Here is a 19,824-nt window from a genome sequence, read left to right on the forward strand (position 1 = left end):
CATTTGTATGTTTTCCGATTATAGTTTTCTTTTATGGCCGACATTATCATTTCTGAGCGTTACAAGTGGCAGACGATAATTCTGTTCTGAAAAGAAACTTATTGGCGTGCGTTTTTTAAATTAGATGGTAGATTAACTGTTAACCGTGGATCTGAATTTTAAGAATGAAACGTGCAGAATCAAGTGATAAGACACATTTTAATTCAAATCTTTAATGTTTGAGCATTGATTACAAGATGTGAATTGCTTTGTTGATAAACCTTTTTACCGTGATAACTATCACAAAAGAATCTAAGAATCTAATCGATAAAGCCTAATTTTAAATTACATTATACACATTTTTATTGCAGTCAGGATGTTTTCTAATTGTATACAATCGTCAATCCTACATATTAATTTCTCACCAGTTGAAGAGGAAAAAAGAAGGATAACAATAAAGAGGTGAAACCACAATGATAATGCATAATGTATGAAATAAATATTAAAATAAAATAAATATTAAAATGAAAATCTTTTCATCGATAATAAATGACCATAATGCATCATTATTATGAAATTCTAAAGATATCAAATTCATTTTTAATGAAGCAAAATTTATTTTATAAAAAAAAGCTCCAAGTTGGAATTATATTTAAAAAGCTGTAATCCAAAGTATTACTAAAATATTTCATCAAAAATATATATGGCAAAAAAAAGAGCCATTTTGAATTCCATTTGACTGCAACTGAAACCAACAAGTGTTACGCACTATCATGCTTGTGTATTACAATTGTTGAATGGTTCTTTGTTTTGTATTGTATCAACGTATTTTGTACTATCAACGTATGCACACATCAAATTTCATTAAAATCGGTTGATTAGTTTTAGAGATAATCGACCCAGTCTACAAATTCTCTTAATTTCTAACACCAACGTATTTTAAAGATGATATAGAGAGAAAAATATATGTAGGTTTCAATACCATAGTGTAACAACTGCGAACATTGCGTCATCCACCATCTTGTAATATTAAAGGAAGTTGCATCATCCTCTTGACATTGAGAGGCGCCAGCCAGACCAGAAGGGGAAGTCCCGAAGGGAAACTCCCGAATTTATAATTAACTCTTACTTTATACCATAGAACACTCTAATTCTTAGACACATGCATTCCGGAGACCACTGCGAGAAGGCAGCTCTCACGAGACATGTCAATAATGCTAACTGCTATATCCTTCTACGTATCTTTTTATTTCTATTAAATTGTTATGTTTGTTAAATTATCGTCATCATTTACTCCTATGCTGCACTATTTCCCACATATATATAAAAGTAAAATTTATCCGAAGCATTGAAGAAAAAAAATATAAAAACTGATTATACACAAAACTTCGAATGTGAAGCTTAAGTTCTCTGGACAGAGGCCAGTAATGATTGGAATAATGTGTGCCCCACCCCGTCTATTGTCTTGCCCAGCACTTCATTACGCGATGTCGAACGACACATAATGAAGGCCCACATTGCATAAAATGTTCTGTTGCATGCACTTAAGACATGGAATAAATCGCTCTCTTTGTTTCTAGAGCCAATTGCATCACATATGTCACGTCTCTTTCCAGGGTAGGGGGGGAGTGATTTTATCTCGTGAATGGCATTCATTTAATGATTATGGTTGATTCCTTCTGTCGTCATTCGAAATAACGCTTTTTTTTTAACAGAATAATAAGCTATTTTTGTAACTGCTGTCAGGTTTACTCATGATTGTCAGGTTAAAGTGTTTGTTAAGTCGTAAACCAGCTATTCTAATTAGAAAAATGGCGCAAGGATAAAACCACAATTTGAAATTCGAAAAGCGTTTTAGGTACATAATGTTTTTTAATATTTGAAAAGTTATTTCAATGAAGCATTGTTTGGATTCGTAAAAAAAAAAAAGAATGCTACAATTGAGAACTATTTGTTAAAGAGAATTTTTAAAAGTTTACATTTCTTTTGTACTTATCGGTTATGGGGGATGATGAAGCCACCACAAAGAAATAATACCAGAGTCTGCTTCACGGAGGTCCCCGACTACCGGGAATGCACGTAGGTGAATAAAATAGGCACGAGGAAGATAAATAAGTCAGTAAGTGATCCCTTACTGAAAAAAATGGAAAATAAAAACAGAAGTTGTAAATGAATAAAACATTTATTTGACAAAATGCTGTTATCATACACTATTCTGCAATTCTGTCTAAATGCTAGCAGAAATTTCACTTACTGAACTCTATTTTTTACGAAATCATAGATACGAAAGTAGCTATGATCTGTTAAAAAAAATCTCATTAAAAAAATTCTTAGTATGCTTCAATAAAAAATATTAACAACAGTATCAATTAATATAAATCTTAAAACTTTTTATAAATATAATACGATAGATAAGCAATTCCATCTTTTTATTTATACTTTCCTTCATAGGGAGAAACCTATCAAATGCTGATAATCAGATTTATCAATGACTCTGAATTCAATAATTAAGTGCATCAAAATGATTTTATCTATGTGTTGTTCAACAGGAATAAATTCCAGTCGAACAGCTAGTACAATAGATTTACTAATTTATTGCTCTTTAATTAATCTATACAAAAATAATGAGGAATTTTCATAACTTCTTTACTTTCTCTGTATTGTTTTCACTGAGCACGAATTGGTGGAGGAATGACTTGAAGTACGTGGGGCGATTTTAATCTTCTCAGATGGTGAAAATCATTATTTTCTATCCATTGTTCAATTTCTGTGTGCAATACTTTGACTCATTTTTTTTCTCCATCCTCATTAAAAACTAGGTAACTTAATCGGTATGCTCTGAAGAGAATATTCTAAATGAGAACTTTTTGGATTTTAAACAACTTTGCAATTTATTTATTTATTTTGTCAACTGTAGCCATTTTCTCATTCCTTTTTACGTTAAGATTCTCAACTTCAAGAAATGTATTAAGTACTGAAAAAGTTTGACAGGGCACTTAAGAGGACGCCATACAACTGGAGAAATTTTTCCTCGCAAATTCTCCTTCTTGAAGCAAAGAAAGCAAAGCAAAGAAAAAGTGAATTCAGTCAAACCTAGAGAAAGCCATGGAAGTTTCAAATACTGAAAAGAAAATTTTTGAAATATACAAATGAAAATAAATGATGAGATGATAACTTAGGATTGCGCAACTGAGAAGTCCTCTTCTAATAATTTAGTTGTATTTTAGTATTTTGAAGTATTTTTTTTCGGCAATTCAAACTCCATGACTTGCTCAAAGTTTGCCTGAACTTGCTTTCTCCTTCTTTTAAATTTAAATTTAGAAATAAGGAGAAAGAGAATTTGCGCCGAAAATTTTCTCCCGCTGTATGGCGTCTTCTTAAAACTGGAAGAGTCGAAAGGGAGGTTGAATTCATTCTTGCTCATGAGCAAAAATTCTTTTTACGTTTTTCATTTTGAAGGTAAAATTGTTCTTTCGTTTTAATTTAGATGAATGAAAAGAGATATCTACTTATACAGTATATTCTCGATATCTCGAAAACCTTGTTGCGTCAAAAAAAGAATTTATTTTTCTTCCCTTGGCATTATATATCCACCATAATATTACTTTGAATTCCTAAGACGAAGGATTTCTTCTCAAAGCCTTGTTATGTCGGAATTTTTTCTTAATAGAAAATGCATTTTTTTCAGAAAAATCTCAATGTACGTTTATTGTAAACCAATTCTTTTTTATATAATGCATAATTACTTTTGTCTTCTAAAAATATAATTATAATTTTTGTGTGTAGACTTATAGTCAACTATCATTACATACATATTTATCAGTAGTTTCATGACTCTACTTTTTAGAGTAATATTTTAGAATATATTTTTCTAATTTTTAGAACATATTTAGTTCTGAACTTGCGATCTAAAAAACTCTTTATCTCGACACTTTTTTAGCGTTCTTTCAACTTTGAAATATCTAGAGCAGTGTTCCCCAACCTTTTTATCACCACGAACCTGTCAACGTTTGATAATTTTACCGCTCCCCTCTGGGGGGGGGGGGCGTTGATTGTTCATATTTTGGATTGTTTTGATTTATTAATTTTAATTTGATTGTATTTAAACATGGCTTCAAAATAAAATACAGTTACAACAAGAAAATAAACATAAAGTGATTTAACATTTTAACTTACTAGAACGTTAAATCAATGAGAACCCTGAGCTTGTTTCTTTGCAATGAGACGGTTCCATCTGGGGGTTATCGGAGACAATGCTACAGTACAAACATTAAAAAATTTATGTCACTACCTTCGGGGGGCCTCTTTTTTAAAAAAAATTAATGAAATTTTAGTGAAGCGCAGATATTTTTAATTAGGGATATAAACCTATGAATATAAATTCAGTTTCAATGAAATGGGCGGCCCGGTACCATTTGATCCTAAGACTGTTGGGGAACACTGATCTAGAGTATACTGTGTAATTTTAATTGCAAAATACGGGGAAAATAGAAAATTCGAAATTTTTTTTTCACAAATGGTTATTTAATTATTTAACATTTAAATTGCCCTAAAAAGCTTTGGTCAGTGGTCAAACTCGATTCCTGATTGATTACACCTGCCGATTGAAAACACACTTCCTCCATAGTACGCTATTTCAATGTTCTTTGATTTATTTCATTTCGATGGTATGATCGTCCTTCGGATAGTTAAAAAAATATGTGAATTGCATTTAAGCATTTGAGAGTGTGTGCATAATGTTTTTAAAATATTTACTTTTTTATGTTTTTAAAACAGATCGTTTATTTTTCACTAAAATAGCAGAAGAAATGATTATGCAGCTCATCCCAGTTTTATAATTCTATTTTTTTTTGTAACCGTCTAGAACAGCCGACCCAGTAACCCCGCCCCCTCACTCAAAGGGGCATCCGGCTGACACATTCCGATAGTTCGAAGTGCGCGCAACAGTTCAATCACATAAGCAAACATATTCAAAATTTTCAAATTAGAGTTTTAACAAATAGAGAGAATATTAAATATGAAATCCAGAAAACAGCGTTACTTAGAAATGAACTAAATACAAACAAATATTACAAAGAAAATAAACAGTATCAATCAGAACAGATGTCGCATCTTCAGTGGGGGTGAAAAGTTAATAAAAAGAAACAATTACACACGTTTAAATGTAAGATGTTTGTAACTCAGAATATAATCACAACTGACAAAACAGTACTTAAGGTATCAAATTCCAGGAAAAGATTTTTTTTTAAACAGTAAATGTATAATCAAAAGAACGTAAAAATGTACAAGCATAACAGTGAGTATGTACATTGAAAGCCAGGTGAATAATTTATGACGCATGGTGCAAAGGCCATCAGTCTCTCCTGATGACAAAAAAAAAGACATACTCTAGGAACATAGTGATTAAAAGCTCAAATGAGGAATCACATACCCACATTTGCGTTACATGGAGAGGAAAATCATGAAAACCTCCCCACGATTAACCTGACGGCAAGGGGACTCTAACCCCTGATCCGTCTACCCTTGAGGATATTTAACGTTAGCACTGTGGTCGGTGCAAGCCGGATGCGGAATTCGTATCGACCAGCCATCGTTGGGATTCGAACCCGGTTCACCTCAAAGAAAGTCGAAAGCTCTATCATCGCTCTCTCTTCACAATGAATCATTTCTTTCCGTGCTTATTTTCGATATTCGTTTTTTAAAAGCCCTTAAAAGTGCTTTTTTCATGGGGTGTTTTTAAAAAGTGCTAAATTTTCCCTTTTCGAAAACGAGATTTTTTTCCCTTCACCGCGTATTATGTAAAAGATTGCTTTTCACATTGTTCTATTCAAAAATTTCACAATTCATTCAACCACAATCTATTTCGGCGTACCTTAACGTATGATAGCGCCAACAATATCACATCTTTGATGAAATACTCAAGAGTCTGCATGTGCGTCGACTGAGCTGGGTTTGGTGAGATTATTGCTCTGTCATGTGCAACTCTGCTGCAATTTGCAAGATATTCTCAATTTCAGGTTTCATTTTCCAAAACATCTGATATGGAACCGAAAAATCTCTTGATCATTTTATAATGGCTAATATAATCAAGAGAAGAGTTCTTTGTCAGAAACTAGTTATTTTATCATGATCATGTAAAGTCTTTGAAAATTATTTTGCATTTTGTTAATGTATATAGTGGTTAAAAATATTTTTTGAGTGCTTAAAAAGCACTTAAAAGGTATTTTTTGTTGTTGAAAGATTTGGCTACTCACCCTGTTTAAAATTCAGGTGATGTAATTTACTTTTGCCTCATAATTTCAACGAATCATAGAGCAAAAGGTTTTTTCTTTTACTAGGGCTAAAGGATTTATTTTAATGAAAATACTAAGACAGTCTTTTTTTTTTAAAAAAAAACTAAGTATTAAGTATTTAAATACTCAGTATTGTTTAGATCTATTCTTAAAAATATTTTTGAGTAAATATGAATTTTACCTTGGCTCAAGATTATTTTTGTTTATAAAGTTTAATTTCTCTTTCTGTAATATAGCGTTTACAAAGTATGATTATTGTTAATTTATCACCTATTACTGCAAATTATTTGTTAGTGTTCGCAAAGAGAAATACTTGAAAAGAGAAATAAACTAATTAAATATTTTTAATGAAATTTTTGTTTAATTAAGATAATTGAAAAATGTTGCAGGCTCAGCTTATGGTATCGCCGAAAAACAATTGAGCGCTTTCAAGAATCTATAGTCCATTGAAAAATATTTGTCTATCATCACCATAAATCTATGTACTTATGCTCGAAATTTCACTTGGTATAGTTTAATTTAGGTATATAATTTCAGTGAATTACTAAACTAGACGTTTTTGTTATATTAAAACTAAAAATTACAACAACAACAAAAAAAAAAGAAAACTCCTGCAAAATGAACATTATTTCTATCGCTCCTTTTTATTATTCTTTATTAAATAGACAGTAATGTTGCTATCTTTTTATATTTATTATTCTAAATCTTTGAAACATTTTTATTCTTTGAGTGAAAGGGAGTTTTGCTATGGATAAAAATTGTTTATATATGTATTTAAAATTTTAATTCCTGTTTTTGTATCGTAGAACTAAATAAATGCATAGGATTGAATTCTATAATAATATCGATTAATGCGATTAAAATAAAGTTAAGAAATGAATATTTCACTTAGAACGGGATCTTATAACATATTTTAAAAAAATCTTCGAAAAAAAAATCTAAAATATTCTTTAAAATTAAATTAGTTAAGAAAAATGAAAGAATAAAATAATTTTGTATTTATAAAGCATCATATGAATAAGTAATATCAGTTGTACGTAGATCATTCTTACAGCTTTTTTTATTAAACTGTTCTGACTTATAAATTTACAAACTAAAACAATTGGATTTAACAACGAAAATTCAAGCGAAAGCTAGACAGCAATGGCTATCAATGCACAGTGATAATAAACGGCAGATGGGGAAAGGTGACGTCAGTTCGTGAAAAATCACGTGACTCCCCCTTTCAAATGGAAACGAAAATAAGCGGTTTTTGATTAAAAATAACTTACTAATTAGCACTCTTAGAAAAGTAATAAAATATTTTCCGGGAGTTTTGAGTAATTCTGAACACATTAAGATTTTTAAAAAATATTTCTGTAATTAATTAATTTTGACAACAAAATAAATTCATTTAATTTAAATGCAGGTTTTATTTCCGATGGCGGGTTTAAACTCACCAAGCTTCAGATCGGTAGTAACAGCCTGTCTGGGATGTAAAGGTGGCTAACACGCAATGCTGACCGCACTTCCATCATCATTGCCACCAGTGGTGGAACTATAACCTCTTGCCCTAACTGACCCTTACTGGAATGCTTTTCTTATAGGAGAATTTAGTTATTTTTGTTTTATGTATTTACCCTAACAGCAATATAACTTGGGCCCAACATCGGAATAATATTCACGAATCTTGGCTCAAAGTTGTTCAAGGAGCTGGAAAGTGTTCACGGAGCCTTTATTTTCGGATATTGTCCCTCTATACAGTCTTTGGCGAAATTATTTGGCGCAGTGTAAGATTCTTTGCAAAATTTTAATTATGAGGTGACACTATACAGCTTTCTTGTTTTTACGTGATTTGCACGTGTTTACGTTAGTGTATCCAATTGGTTGACATTGTAATGCAATATGCTTAAAATAAATACAAATAGAAAGTGTGTGAAAAATCTCCTGAATAAAAACCCATCACATGTATGTTTAAATATAAAAGTATTGTCTATGAACTCGTGCAAATTATGTCATTATTAAAACACTACAGTGCTTCTAATCATTTGATCTCATTATTACTATGTAATAATATAATGCTTGATATAATAAAACTATAGAACTGTCCGATTCACCCAATATTTTAGATTCATTATTCAGTAAATATAGACCCTATATTGGTCGTATATAAGCCGATATTAGCCCAATATGGGAAAAATATTAAAAAATCTAGACATCCCAATATTGATTCCTAGTTTGATGCTCACGTAGGACCCAAATTGAGCCCAACTTGGGCCAAGATAAAATTGTTCCTAGGGTGTGTTCAAATGTATGTAATATTCATAGTATTACAGCGTCATTACTTTTTATGTTTAAAATGAAAACTGTAACAGTAGTAATTAATTAATAGGAGAAATTTAAATATATAAAAAGTAAATGAACACGAGTTAAGAAACCATAGCTCATTAGTGCAGGCTTTTCCGACGAAGCCAACAAAATGTTTTGTCTTAGCTCACGAAAATGCAATGAAAAAGAGATAAATAGAAATGCACGCGATTTACATCATTTTGCCCTCATAACTGTAACTTAAAATCAAAAACTATAACGGGATCACCATTAAGAACAATAAAATGGGATATTACTTAAAGAGGTTCTCTCTCCCATTGCTCAACCACCCCGATGACCGCATCATGCGAGAAAGAAAGTAAACAAAGAAAGGGAGAAAGAATCAACATAATCGTAGAAACCGATCACGTTCCATGACGAAAGGTTCTAATTTCGATTCTCTCCGTCACTTTCGAATTTTTCAGTCCAGATTCAAAAAAGAAAAATGAAAGTTGAAGTTCATAACCCCTCCTCCAATTTAATGTCTCTCCTGAAACAGTATGAAGAATCGTTTGCTTGCCGAAACAATAACAATGTATAAGAACACTGCACAATCATTTATTGGAATATAATTTTGCAATGTCAATAAAACTTTGTTGACTTTTTTTCTTTGTTTTTTTGTGTCTAATTTTATTGTTGTTTAATTACATTATAAGTTAAACGCATTTCATAAACTGAATTTTATTAAAACTTTCATAGCTTTCAGGTTATCAAAAATGTTCTATTGTTCTCTTAAATTAATTATGAAAGTTAGAAAGACTTAGAGATCGACACCTTGATTCACTTAAGCCAATGAATGGTTCCTAAAAGTGCGGACCACCAACTTAGTGAATAAAAAAAAGTTTTGATTTTTGAAGAAAAAAAATATTATTATCAGTTTACCCTGTAATCAAGCAACAGAGAAAAAACCTTTACTTTTTATTCTTTGTCGTGTTTTCGCGAATTTTTTATTAAAAAGAAGTTTAGACATGCTGTAATAATCTAAAGCACCCGTTTCCGTGTTTGAGGGTTTCAGATACCTGGTACCGTGAATGACAGAAATCATGAGAATGTCGACTTTCACCAGTGAATGTCAACAATCACATAGTCGCTTTGGTGAATGTTCGAAATATTGGTTGCATCCGATTGGATATTAATTTAGTCGTTGATATTATTATATGTTTTCTATATTTTAATATCTGCTGAGGATAGATGCCGGTTAAATGCATACCGGGAAATGGCACTGGATGTTAAAAAGACCTTGATGTAGGGCATACCGGGTAGTGGCACTTCACTAGATCCAGTACATGTTTTGGAAATTTATCATCCATTTCTCAATTCTTATATTTTCTTCAAGAAATCTCTTCCTGCCATTAAAAAGACCTTTAGATCATTTGTTTAATTACTTCGTCACATCGAGCTCCTATTTCCGAATACAAGTTAGCCAGTTTTTAACAGAAATTAAGAAATACCAATTAGCACATCTTCAAAAAACGTCCTCACCCTTCTTTTATGAAAAAATTCAAGTAGTGCAACAGTGAGTAGATAAATGCAGTTTGGTTAGTATTATTAACGAGTATTGCATGAAGTCAATACTTTAATTATAAAAGGAAGAAACTTTAAATTAATAGTATTTTACCATTAAATTTTATGAGATGGATCATATTCCTAGAGGAATGAGTAAAGGACATTCAGATTCTCGAATAACGAGAATGAGTGTTTAAGAAAATGGACATAGTATTTGATTTTGTTTTTCAAACTTTTTTTTATGAGTATTGTTCTTTTTTAGAAATCAAGCAATATAAAAATAAAAAAAAATGTTTAAAGTCAATTCCTACTTAGGTCAATAAAGAAACATCAAGTGTCACCCACTACAAATTTAAAAAATGTATTTGTACTTAAATAGATGAATAAATATGTACTTAATTTGTGTATTTGTACTTAAATAGATATAATATACCTACCTCGCCGACCACGAATTCAAGTGACATTTGTTTCTTAATGATTATGCTTAGAATTTAAATACTTCAGGAAAAGTTGGCTCATAATTCCTCGTTTAATTGATTAAATTTAGGCTGAAAACTGAAAAAGTTCATTTTGTGCATGGTCCATTTTCGTAAATACAAATTCTGAGATTCAATTAAATTTTCTAATTAGTTCTGTAGTCATTAAATAATTTATTTCCGCATATTTAGAAAAACTAACAGCATCTCAATTTTAATTACATACTCTCATAACTAAAGCTTAAAAAAAAACTTTTGAATTATTTCGGAGTTATCAAATTTAAAACTTTGATTTTTTACTCTTTTCCCGCATAACTTGAAAGACTAACAAGGAAAATATGTATTTTTCCATCTTCAACGCAGAACAAAAACCAAATATTTTCCTTTCAATTAAAGTATTCGGAAATATACTTATAGAAAAATTCTTATGTCAAAACACTCAAAGAACAGAACATATAGCTTTAAAGTAAATATGAAAAATTTGTGAAATTTTATAATTGCGCGTGATTTATTGGAAACTTGTTTCATATCCAAATGTGGGTGTCATATTTCCGGAAGTACCCATACATATTGGTTAAAAACCCTAACTGAAAGGGCGCTGTGAGCGCAAGAAAGGGAGATAGCTTGCAGGAATTTTTTCATTCTTTTTTAAATAATTTTTTACTTTGCTAATATGATGTTGTCAATGTGTTGATATGTGAACTATGAAAAACCCTCTATGTTAATTATTGAAACCAACTAATTATTGAATTGAACACACTAGAAATACTTATAGGAAAACTTAAAAAAAAAAAGCAATTCATATTTCATCAAAAACATGCATAGAACAGCTTCAAGGTATAAAGATGGACAAGTTATTTAAAAAAGGCTCCGTAAAAAAGTCCTCGAAAAAAAAATGTTCTACGAAAAAATTCTTTAAATGAGACCGTCTAATTTAGCAGTGCTAAACTGACACATAAAGCAGTGTTGTGAAGCTCACTTATTAAATAAAAATTATATACTAATTAAATAACAGGTTGGAATTTGTATCTTGTGTTAAACATTGAGCGATAGCTAGTTTCTTAAATGATGTTTCTGAGCATTTTAATAAATATTTTACTACAATAATAAAGTCAGGCTGAGTCGTGATACCTCAGAGCATAAAGCGTATTCGCCTTCCAATGAGGTGAACCGGGTTTGAATCCCAGCGATGTCTGGTCAATAAGAATTCTTCATCAGCCTTGCAAAGACTACAGTGCTGACGTAAAATATCTTCAGTTGCAGACGAATCATGGGTTAGAGTCCCCTTGCCGCCAGGCTAACCGTGGTAAGTTCTCGCGGTTTGCATCTCCATATAACACAAGTGCGGGTTAATTTCAGCAAAAAGTCCTGCATGAAGGAAAATTTCACCCAATACTTAATCCAGGAGTTCCCTTGTCTTCTGGATTGGGTTCAAAATGACAAGGCAACGAAGTTGAACTTTAGTAATCGTAAACCCAAAATTGGGTCGGCTGTTCAACTACGGTTATAAAATAAAATAAATTGAGTCAGGCTCAGTTAAATTGACTTTTACCTTGCACTTCACCGCCCAAAAGATTTTCCTATTGTTTTTTTTTTTTTTCTGGCTGTTTTTCTCTCTTGCTCTTTCTATACCATTTGAACAGGTCTGCCTTTTAGAGGAAATTAAATTTCAGAAACAATCTTTTATACAAAAAATAATTAATTACGGATTTCTAAATATCGATCAAATTATCAATACAGTTAAGGAATTTTGAAATGCATCCAATTCAAATAAATCATGTGTGTCGCAAAAAAAAAAGAACAAATTCGAAAATTCCATTTCTGTTCGAATGATATTGCTTCTAGAACGTGAGCAATGCAAAGCATTTGTTGCATCAGCCAACTGTGTTTTAACCTTTGACAGATATGTGATCGGGCGACCACTTGAAACTGACCGACTGATTACGTCTTTTCTTTTTTCTCTCTCATTCCTATCGTAGAACATATTTTCTCACTTTTATTTCTGTGGCTTATACACTCTCCCTTCTTTGCGTAGGAGAGAAAATTATTCGAATGTGTGGATTTGGATGAAATATATCGCATATCACATGGATTATACGGATTAAATAATTTGGATTACTCTGTAGAAAGAAAAAAAGGTAAAACAAGATTATACTTTTAAAATTATATTAAACACGCATTTTCAACTAAAGTTTAATTTTTTTTTATTAACATTTATTACAGGTTTTCGTCCACGAACGCTAAGCAATAACTTTCTTTGTCATTTCGTAGTCGTTACATTGTTGCCAGAACTTAAAATTGAAAGAAACTTAGATTAAAAAGTAGCGAATAGGAGCACGCCAAAAGTAGCGGATTCGAACATTTTGCAGCCCCTCCCCCCCCCCCCGCCCAAAAATATATATATATATATATACTTTTTTTTTACTCATTTTTTTTATTTAGTAGATATATCTACTAAATTAAAGCGAAAATGAGCAAAATTTCACTACATTGCGTTAAAAATTTCGTCAAATTCAATATTTCGTTTTAACTCCGATTAAAGATCACGTGGTTTATTTTTCCTGAAGATAAACGGTTAATAATGGTTGAAGCTAAAGATTTTTTCCCCATCATACTCGCCGTCCATTTTTCCTTACATATCTTTGCGATTTCAAGAGACTACGATTTGAAACATAGATATGGAACGATTATAGACTCCGCGCAGCAAAACAAATCAAGAATTCGGAACTAAAGCGGTTGCGTTTTCAACGAAAGAAAAAAAAATCCTTTTTAGAAAAGATAAAGAAACTGCAGACTTCATAATGGGAAGGAAAAAAATTTAAAAAAAAATATTTCTATAAGAAAAAAAAGTAGCACATTTTTAAGATTTGTAGTGTTCGAAAAATAATGAGTAGCCCAAAAATTAGCAGGTAACCCAAATTCGATTTTTCAGTAGCGGGTACTTTAAAGAAACCCAATTCGTTACTTGTAGCCCATTATATATTAGTATCATCGCATTTGTAATAGCTTGAAGCATGAACGGGCCTTTATCTGTGTCTCTCTTCACCATGTAACTTTAAAGGACGCTATACCGCGAAAGAATATTTTTCTCTCAAATTCTCTTTTTCATTCCGGAAGCAAAGAAAGCAAAGCAAAGTAAAGTAAAGTAAAGCATACAAAAAAATAGTTCAGACAAATCTAGAGAAAGCCACGAAGTTTCAAATACTGAAAGGAAAATTTTTGAAATATACAAATGAAAATAAATGATGAAATGATAACTTAGGATGACGCCACGGAGAAGTTCTCTTCTAATAATTTGTTTGCATTTTAGTATTTGGAAGTATTTTTTTTTCAGCAATTGAAACTTCATAACTTACTCTAAGTTTGCCTGAAGTTACTTTTTCTTTCTTTTAAATTAGCAATTGGAGAAATTTTGGATCAAACTTCTCTTCCCGGTATGGTGTCCTGCTAATACAGAAGGAGGGAAAAGAAAAGTGGGCTTAAAAAGAAAACATTGGATTCTCATAAAGTTTTTTTTTTATAATTTCGAATTTTTATGAAGAAATTACAATAACCTTTTATTTGTGATGTGGGGGTGTTAGTATCACTTCGACAAAAGTTTAAAAAGATCAATTTAATATTTTGGCGAACTAAGATGACTATGTGAACTCTTGTCTTAAAATAGTTAGAGAGCATATCCAATTTAGAAACGCACCCATTAAATATAATAAATTGAATAATATGGTAAACCGATGTGAAATTATTTATAATGACTACAAATAAGTGTAAACAGTTTTTTTTTATGAAATAATTTTTTAAGATCTGGAAAGTAAGGTATAAAATATTTTGTAGCTATCAAAAACATAAAATACTTATTTGTATGCTTTATTTAAACACATTTCACTAAACCCTTGTTTGACGAAACTATGATTTCAAGATAAGCTATTTAATCAACCTGTAATTTTGTGAGTAAAAATAATTTACAGGAGCCGTCTCCAGGGACTTGGCGACCAGTCCATAATTCCATTCTAAGTTTGTTAAAATAGATCTATGATTCGTGAACAAATACGAGCTCATAGGATTGAGGACTCTTGGGATTGAAGTTCGAATCCCAATGATCACTGGTCTTCAAAGCCCCGAATTAACCACAGCGCTAACGTGAAATAAGCTCGATGGTTGATGGATCATGGATTAGAATACTTCCGTTGAGCTAACTGTGGGAAGTTTTTGCAGATTTTCCTCTATGCAACGCAAAGGCAGGTTAGTTTTATAAAAAAGTCCTCCGTGCAGGCTAGCTTCTCATAAAGCTTCATCCTTGTCTTCTGGGTTCGGAAGTGAAACTCGTAATCATATAATGCAGTTATATAATCAAATAAAGGCATCTACTCCCTATTTGACAAACAAAGGCATATACGTCTCTTTAACAAAAATGTTTTAATTATAATTTTTACTATAACTTTAAAAAAAAATCAATTTCAGTCACTTTTTTGTTGTTCATATTGCTTGCAAAGATATTTAAATAGAATAGTAATATTTTTACACGTGGGGTGTGGCCTACATTCGAACATTTACGCAGAACGGAGGACAACACACAGAGAGAAACATCCATGCCTTTAGCAGGATTCGAACCCGCAATCAGGCCGGCTAACCACCCCGTCACCTAGTTTTTTTTTATTTTTTTTTTAAATTAAATAAATAAAGCATCTTCTTACGAAATACCATTAGTTCTTGCTTTTTGTCGCAGAGAATTTAAAGACTTTGTAATCATGACTGGAAAAAAAAAATAAAAAAAACCTCCAAAGCCACACTGGAAAATTAATAAATTCATCAATTTTAAATATTTTTTGATTAATTAATTCGAAACTCATGTTGCAGTAAACGATACTTCTAACCAGAAAAATTCTCATACGTTAGTGTTTTAATTAAAAAAAAAAAGAAAAAGAAAACTTCAAATTTAAAAAATATATACATATTTTGGAGTAACAAGTTAGTTATTTTGTAATTTAATTTGTTATAGTTGTCAGTTTAATTACTTGATTGAATATTACATAGTATCATTATAAAAAATCATTTCATTTTAAAAATATACTTTACTAAGGGGCTAATTTCTTGTTCGCTGACACTCACCGACCCCCATGATTGCCTTGCAATATAATTGCTGTTTCTTGGCATAAAAAAGCTGAAATTATTTAACTAAAAAGAACACTTTGCCTCCATTTCTCACTTCCAAATATTTCCATTATGATGCCATTAGTGAACATAAATCATTTCTCTATAATCTTTTTTTTAAATAACATTTAAAATTAAAAGTATATTGTTATAAAAAGTTCGGTGAGTTCACAATTGTAATTTAATATTTTTGCTTACCAAGCGGAAACAAAAAAAAAATCATAATTCTAAAACTGTTAATAAGATCAGACACAGATTTAAATAAAGGCTCCTCTGTAGTAATTTATACTATAGGTATACAGTATAAATTATAGCCTCCTCTAATGTATGGGCTTTAATTAAAATACGTTTCGTAGAATTACATTATTCTAATAATAATTTTAAAAAATCCTCCTAAACTCTTAGTTTAATCAAACAAAATCAAAAATGTTATGATAACAGTACAGGTAATTTTAGCCTTTAAATTAGGGCAATGATTTTTACAATAAAAAATTTGCTTGTAAATATTTTTTTTTCATTTGATGATGGTTCTCTACAGAATGGTTTTTTACGTCTGATTAAGAACTATAAAAATAATAAAAAAAGAAACAATATGAAAGTTTTTATTTCAATGTTAATAATTCTTAAAATCGTTTTTTTTATCCTAAGAATTCTTTATTTTCCGTTTTTTAGTTTATAATTTTTTGATAAAAATTGTTCCCAAAATACTTTTGAAAAATTAAATGGTATAACATTATGTGTTTATGTATACTTCTTGTATATTCCAATGTTTGAAATAATATGATTCAGAAAAGTATGGAATAAAAATTCGGTACTTACGACGTATTAACGCCACCGCCGCTACAGATTTGGCGGTTTTTAAGTGCCGCCAATCTACACTTAAAATTTTTGCGACAGTTCATAAAATAAAACACTTTATTTAAAATCAAAATAGTTAATTGGATTTCGGTGGAAAATGAGCCGATATAGAGTTTAGCATAGATTCAAAACAATCATATCGCCATATGAACTCTGATGAATAAGATTCCAAATGAAATAACATTTCCAAAACGTACGTTTGCCAAGATAAAGTTTTATGTTGTGGGAATTGGTACATTTTCGTTTTTTCGGTAAAATATTTCCCTCCTGAAAAAATAAAATTGCATCTTGTTTTGTTTTTGGCAAATCCCAAAGACGAATATTCGTAGCACTAAAAATGGCGACAAAAAAGAATTGTTTTTTTGTTTCGTCAGCATTCTTTATTTTACGTTTCTTAGTTTCTAAATAATGATTTTTATTGAAACTTGAAATTTTTTGATAAAAATTGTTGTCAAAAAACGTTGTTTACAAAATTAAATTTCATAAAATTATGAGGTTTATGTATACTTTTTGTTCATTTTAATTTTTGAACTGATATGATTCTTAAAACTATAGAATGTAAAGTTTAAATGGGCCTTTCATGTTATATCATTAAATTTAGTAATACTATTTCTCGGGCATTAGGTTTTAACTCTTATAAGAATATGCATATTTTTTTCTGTTAATGTACAAATATTTTTCCGATGTGTTTTGGATATTCCTTCTCTAATAAAAAGAAATACCATTTTGTTTTCGGTTGTACAAGAAAGAAGATCAAGCATTTTTCTTTTTTAAATTTAATAAGCCACATTAAAGAAGGAACGTTGCAATGCTACACGCTACATTAACGACGTCTCCAGAGTAACTGAATGACGGTTCATATGGAAATCGCAGGTAAGCGTCTCATACAACAACGCCCCCTATAGTTCGTTGCGATCGCGAATAATATTTATAGGAAAACAATAACTTTATGACTTATATCAATTTTATGCTGATGACAACCAAACCAATAAGAAGATGTGGGAAAACTAGATCCTACCATGTGAATCTCTAGCCAATAAAAATAAATTGACAACAATGAAAAACTGCTACACCATCATTAGAATTTTATATATGGTAAGAAATAAGTTATAAATATTATATTTAGCATTTTAATAATTTATAATTATGAAATACGGCATGAAACTGGCATTTTTCTTCATTAGAGGTAAAATCTTCCAAATGCGGTTAATTTCCAAACAATAATTTTTCAAATTTGCACTTACTTGCAATTATTTAGATCTAAGAAAACAGTTATGATTTTATTTTTCTTATTTACAAAATTAATTATTGGTAAATTTTTGGATATAAATGAAAAAAATATTTTTAAGCTACTTTTATTTTTTTGGATTTTATATTTTAGTACAGATATAACTATGATAATCAAACAAATTTTAGTAACCATTAAACTGTTTTTCATAATTAAAAAGTACCAAAATATATTTTTGCTTGTAATTAGGGTCAGAAAAAGTACACATTAAAGGGGCACCCATCTGCTTCAAACGGCTAAAGGTTTAAAAAAATTTCCGTTGTAATCTTTGTAAAATTGTTACCCTGCATAAAAGGAATCCCCTTACTGTCAGACTAACAGTGGGAAGTTTATGTGGTTAACTCAAATGCGAGTTTATTGCATCAAAAAGTCCTTAACGAAGAATCGTTTGCAGTAGTTTCCTTGTCTTCTGGGTTGGGTTCAAAATGACAAGGCTACGGAGTTGTACTCTGATAGTAGTCAACTCAAAAGTGAGTCGGCTATTCAACACCGGTAATAAAATAAATTCCTATCACGAGACATTGAAAAACTATTAATAAATTACTTAGTAATAACAAAGATTTACAAACTATTCCAATTTTAAAACTAAAAAACCTCAATGAACTCGTGAATTCGGAAAGCGACCCAGAGAGATCGCCCATTTCGTCACAAAGAACATCCTTGGTGCTTCAATTTTCAATCATTGGTTTACTGAAAATGAAAGGATTGTTTTTGAATGTCATTCATAAGCAAAGTGTCATTCGGTTCTTCGAATAGAACAACACACTGCAATGAAGTAGCTTTCGAATAGTAAATTCCGAGACAAGAAATAAAACAATGCTACTTCCGCTTTTACCTTTGTTTCCACATTGATCCCTCCCCGCCTTACTTGAAAAGGCGCTTTTTATCTTGTACTTAATTGCTCTCGATTTTTCTTATTATCGAGTTGTTTGTCTCACGAAATCTGCCTTCAATAAAAACGATAAGTTCATTAGATAAATAGAAGTTTTTTTTATATTTTTCTTATCATTTAATCATCTGCGAGCGAGAGTTTGTTTAAGGCAGACGATTTTTCTTTGTGGACGATATATTTCACACGGATTTCGTATTCGCAACTTATTCTTATTACGGGAAGTTCGATGAACTAGCAATTAATTTTTTTTAAATAGCTTGAATTAAAAAAAAATACTCTCAACCTGTCCCTTTTTTTAATGAATATTATCTCATAAGCTGATCCCAAACCGAATATTATTTTCTTTGTTGCTCATCGACGAATTGTATCTATGAAATTATCTAAATAACTTGAGGAGAACGGATTTTAAAAGAGCTTTAATTTAATGTAATCTCTGTATAAGCATTTTTCAGTTGATTTTTTTTTTTTTTTTAAAATTCAGCCACCTCTATTATTTTTTTGTTCATTCCCTGTTAACCGGGGGGCCAATGTACTTTGATTTGCAGACGAATATTAAAAGGTCGTTTTTGAGTGAAAAATGTTCTTTTTTTCCCCTTCTCTTTTTAAATAAGAAAACAACGGTTTAAACTTTTGTATTGTATCGTGAAGCCTGAAACTGAGTAATATTGAGAACAAAGGTATTAATATTGAGTAGCTATTAAATACAAAGGAGTATTTAAAAACAGCAACTAATAGGCAGCGCATATTTCAAAACATATTTGCTAATATCAGCAAATCTGTTTTTTTTTTTTTTTTTTTTAAAAACAAAAAATCCAATTTTCTTGAAATGATGGCAAAACATATCTCAAACATAACAACGTTCTCGTAAATTATTGCATTGATCTTGACTTTCGGCGTCTATTTTCTTTTAAACAAAATCGATACTCCCGAATTTTGTTGCATGCTTTTGCTGTTCAAAATAATCTATAAATTTTTCATACATTACGTTTATTGTAAATTTTGATGAGTACATGACTTATGTCTGCTATACGCCGCAAA

General features: G+C 30.6%; 1 protein-coding gene across 3 annotated transcripts in view; it reads left to right on the top strand.

The window, feature by feature from the left end:
* The window catches only part of Ufl1 (UFM1 specific ligase 1), a 178,834-nt gene that overhangs the window by 31,127 nt on the left and 127,883 nt on the right, over positions 1-19,824 (top strand). Inside the window, exon 1 of one of the 3 annotated variants that reach the window (XM_087158056.1) lies at positions 12,522-12,738. The exons of the other annotated variants lie outside the window; for them this stretch is intronic. The gene's annotated coding sequence lies outside the window, so the exon portion shown is untranslated. Of the gene's footprint in view, positions 1-12,521; positions 12,739-19,824 lie in introns of those variants that run through there. 3 annotated transcript variants of the gene reach the window in all.

The sequence above is a fragment of the Parasteatoda tepidariorum genome, chromosome 2 (genome assembly GCF_982258835.1).
Source record: "Parasteatoda tepidariorum strain Cologne lab strain chromosome 2, Ptep-v5.0, whole genome shotgun sequence".
Classification (NCBI taxonomy): Eukaryota; Metazoa; Arthropoda; class Arachnida; order Araneae; family Theridiidae; genus Parasteatoda; species Parasteatoda tepidariorum.